The sequence below is a fragment of the Pan paniscus genome, chromosome 13 (genome assembly GCF_029289425.2).
Source record: "Pan paniscus chromosome 13, NHGRI_mPanPan1-v2.0_pri, whole genome shotgun sequence".
NCBI lineage: Eukaryota > Metazoa > Chordata > Mammalia > Primates > Hominidae > Pan > Pan paniscus.
The window spans coordinates 138,902,952-138,907,787 of record NC_073262.2 but is presented as its reverse complement, the minus strand read 5'-3'; positions in this window follow the sequence as shown (position 1 = coordinate 138,907,787).

Below are 4,836 nucleotides of genomic sequence, written 5' to 3'. Positions count from 1 at the left end.
TTTGCAAACTGTACCCATTCTAGTGGCTGTGTAGTGGTATTTCAGTGCAGCTTTAATTTGTGTTTCTCTGCTGACTAATAAGATTAAGCCCCTTTCATCTATTTATTGTTACTTGGATATTCTCTTCTGGAGTATCCATTCCAGTCTCTTGCCCATTTTTCTACTGAGTTGCCTCTCTTTTTCTTATTGATTTTTAGAAGTTCAGTTCTTTATATGATCCAAATATGTGCACTGTCAGTTTTATATGCTGGAAATATCTTTCTTCACTCTATGGCTTGCTTGCTTTTTTCCTCTCTTAATAGTATCTTTTGATGACTAGTTATTAATTTAAAGAGTATAATTAATCAATTATTGTGTTCTACTTTAAAAATTATTCCTTACCTAAAGTGATGAAGATGCTCATTTATCACCTAGAATCTTCTTTTTCCTTTTTTTTTTCTTTTGCTTCTCATTACAAACCACCTGAAGGTAAAAAAATTGTTTATGTAGAGTTTGAGATATAGGTCAAATTTGTTTGTTTGTTTGCCTTCTCCACTCTGCAATGGTACCAGGTATGTTTAAGTCTAGTTTGGGCCCACTAGTCTATTCATTGTTTTCATGTTTGTTTTTATTCCAATGCCACATGGTCATAATGACCATAGTTTTATAGTAAACCTTAATTTCCACTAGAGCTAATTCTCTCACCTTAGTTTGTAGGAAGTGTGGCTTTGCTATTCCTGAAAGATTTATGACAATTCTATGCAGTCAATGTGGTCAACGTGTGTGCAGCTCCTCCCGGCAGTAGCCCCTGGGTGGGTTCTGGCCAGGCCTGGCTCCTTTCCATCCTGCCCATCCACTCACCTCACATGGAGGCTGCTGGCTTCCTCGGCCAGGCCGATAACTGAGTGCACCTGCTTCTTCTCTACCTTCTGAGCTCCACTACCTCTCTCTGCAATTCCCTTCTTCTCAGGTGGTACAAGGGCAGATTAGCAAGTATATAGTGAAAAAGGCTCACAACCAGGAAGCAAATGTCAGTCCCTACTTCCTGTAAGTCCCCATAATCTTTGCATGATTCCTTGAAAACCCTCCCTTGGCTTTGGGACTCTGCAGTCACACATCCACCTCCATCCTCTATAGGAAGAAAAAGGGATACTCTTTCTCCTTTAACTCGAAACTCCACAAAAAATCAACTTCCTCTCTCCTCTCAAGGGACAGTGTATTAGTCCATTCTAGTATTGCTATAAAAAAATACCTGAGACTGGGTAATTTATAAAGAAAACAGGTTTAATTGGCTCATGATTCTGCAGGCTGCACAGGAAGCATGGTAGCATTAGCTTCTGGGGAGGCCTCAGGAAACTTAAAAATCATGGCAGAAGGCAAAGGGGAAGCCAGCACTTCACATGATCAGAGCAAGAGGAAGAGCAAGAGGGAGGTGCTGCACACTTTTAAAAAACCAGAACTCGAGAGAACTCACTCACTGTACAGTACCACGGAGGGATGGTGCTAAACCATTCACAAGAAACCGCCTTCATGATCCAATCACCTCCCACCAGACCCCACCTCCAACACTGGGGATTACAATTTGACATGAGATTTGGTGGGGACACAGATCCAAACCATATCAGACAGGGTCTTAGGGCCAGCTGGGGCAGCCCTCAGTCCTCAGTCCTCATTGCCAAGAAGAACCTGACTCCCAACTGCAGGCAGCTCTCTGAACTTGGAATGTGGGGTGCTTGCTACTTTCATACTCAGTTTGGGCCTTAGATGCATTAGGCCACTTCCTGTTTCCCTGTACTATTTATTGTTTCCCAACTTTTATTTTTTCCAGCTGCCTTAGTCCACTCCTGCTGCTGTAACAAAATACTACAGACTGGGTAATTCATGAACAACAAGGATTTATTTCCTCATAGACCTGGAGACTGCAGAGTCCAAGATCAAGGCAATGGCAGATTTCTGTTCTGGTGTCTGGTGAGGGCCTCCCTCTGCTTCCAAGATGCACCTTGAACACTGTGTCCTGACATGGCAGAAGGTGAAGATCAAAAGACCCTGGCTAGCTTCCCCCACACTTTAACAAGTTCACTAGTTCTATTTCTGCAGGAGGGGCCCTCGTGACTCAATCATCCCCTTAAGCCCCTACTATTTTAGTACTATCATATTGGCAAGTCAGTTTCAACATATGGATTTTCAGGAATACATTCAGACCTTACACCAACTTTTCTTTAAACCACATCTCAAGTCTTGAGTTTTTTTTGTTTTGTTTCTTTGTTTGTTTGAGACAGAGTCTTGCTCTGTTGCCCAGGTTGGAGTGCAGTGGCGCGATCTCGGTTCACTGCAAACTACACCTCCTGGATTCAAGCAATTCTCCTGCCTGAGCCTCCTGAGTAGCTGGGACTACAGGCACCCACCATCGCGCCTGGCTAATTTTTGTATCTTTAGTGGAGATGTGGTTTCCCTGTGTTAGCCAGGCTTGTCTCAAACTCCTGACCTCAAGTGTTCCACCTGCCTCGGCCTCCCAAAATGCTGGGATTACAGGTTTGAGTCACATGCCCAGCCAAGTCTTGAGTTCTTAATTTCAACTTTTTTCAAACAACTAAAAATAATTACTGAAATAATTTTTTCAAAACATGATGTGTTTGAAATATTTTCTGCATCCTTGCATGTCTGAGAATTTCTTTCCAATACACATGAACATTAGATAGGCTGAGAATGGAGTTCTTGGGTTACAATATTTTCCCCTCCATACCTTGTAGCCATTTCTCAGTTGCTTTGTGCCACTTTGTCATATGAAGAAACCTAACACCAATTAATTAATCTGGTTTTTTGATTGTAAAAATTAGGAGATGTTTCTTTATCCCTGAAATACCAAAATGTCATCAGAATATGTTCAGGTGTGTTTCTATATTTTCACAAAATATCCTGAAAGATACTTTTAATTTAAAGGCAAGTCTTACTTTTTAAGGGTGCTTGAAGGGGGTTTTAATTTGGAGAGAAGACATTCTACTCATCAGCTCAGGGAACTCGTCTTAGTCTTCCTGGGCTGCTTAGTTGTTCTGGAGGCTGCAGAGTCCAAGATCAGATGCCAGCAAGGCAGATTTCCTGCTCAGGCCTCTTCTCTTGGCTTGGAGGCAGCTGCCATCTTGCCCTCTGTGTACTCACATGACCCCTTCCTTGTGTATCCATGGAGAGAGGGAGAGCTCTAGTATCTCTTCCTCTTCTATAAGGACACCAGTTCTATAGGATCAGGACTCTATCCCTATGACCTCACTTAACTTTATTTACCTCCTGATATGGTTTTGATCTGTGTCCCCACCCAAATCTCTGTTGAATTGTAATCCCCAGTGTTGGAGGTGGGACATGGTGGAAGATGATTGGATCATGAGGGTGGAGTTCTCATGAATGGTTTAGCACCATCCCCTCGGTGCTGTTCTTTTGATAGTGAGTGAGTGAGTTCTCATAAGATCTGGTTGTTTTAAAAGTGTGTGGCACCTCCCCTGTCTCTCTCTCCTGCTCCTACTCCAGCCATATAAGATATCCCTGCTTCTGCTTCACCTTCCACCATGATTGAAAGTTTGCCAAGGCCTCCCCAGCCGTGATTTCTGTACAGCCTGTGGAACCATGAGCCAATTGAAACTCTTTTCTTTATAAATTACCCAGTCTCAGGTATTTCTTTATAGCAATGCAAGAACAGACTAATACACCTCCCTAAAGACCATGTCTCCAATAAAATCGCATAGGGGGTTAGGGCTTTGGCATATGAACTGGAGGCATGAGGCACAATTCAGTCCATAGCAAAAGGTATCTTGTATTACTTCTTTACTTATTATATTCTCTCTACTCTTATTTCTCCTAAGATATATACATTTCCTGAATCTGTCTTTGGTGTTACTTTTCTTTATGTGCACCATTTTGTTTCTTTTATACTCTGAGTTTGAGAGGATTTCTGTGTCTGGTCTTTTAAATCACTAGCTTGGTTTTCCGCAGTATCAACCACTGTATAAATTTCATTTTCAAACTTGAAATATGGTTTTCAACCCAGAGGACTCTTCCTTGGCCCTCTCTCATTCCTCTTTCAGCCAATGTTTATCTAGATTATCAGTGATAGTATGAATTTGGAATTTTCACAAATTTTCTCACTTCTCGCAGCAACTCTTGTTTCATAAAAAGACATTTACCCTGGGACTCAAAAATCATCCATTCTTTCGCACTGTTGAATCAGAGTTCATGCTTTGCTTATCCTTGAGTGGGGAAGGAGAGAATGAGAAAGGGAAGGATAAAGTCTGTGGCCTTCTTCAAATGCTAGTTAAGGTGGTATATTAATTATCGATTGCTGCATAGCAAATTACCCCAAAAATCTAATGGCTTAAAGCAGCAAACATTCATAATTTTATAGTTTCTGCAGGCCAGGAAACTGAACGTGGCTTTTGGTGGGTGGTTCTGTCTCTCAGGAGGCTGTCATCACCCTCAGGCTCCACTAGGGCTGAAGGTTTTCCTGCCATGCCCCTTCACGGGACTGTTGGCAGCCCCAGCACATCCTCTTTCCAGTTCCTTCCCCAGCCCCACTTCTGGGGCTGACTCACCACAAGGCAGCTAGCTTCCCCCAAGGTGAGCCACTCAGGAGGAAGCTAAAGAGAGCACCCAACACAGAAGCCACGGTGTCTTTATAATTTATAACCTAATCGCAAAAGTGGCCACCCATCACTTCTGCTTCAGTGGCACCATATCTGTGAGAAGCAAGTCACAAAGCCTGGCTCAGCCCACGGGAGAGCAGGTTACACAAGGGCACGAATATGAGGAAAATAACAGGAAGTGTATTAGTCTGTTGTTGCACTGCTACAAATAAATACCTGAAACTGGGTA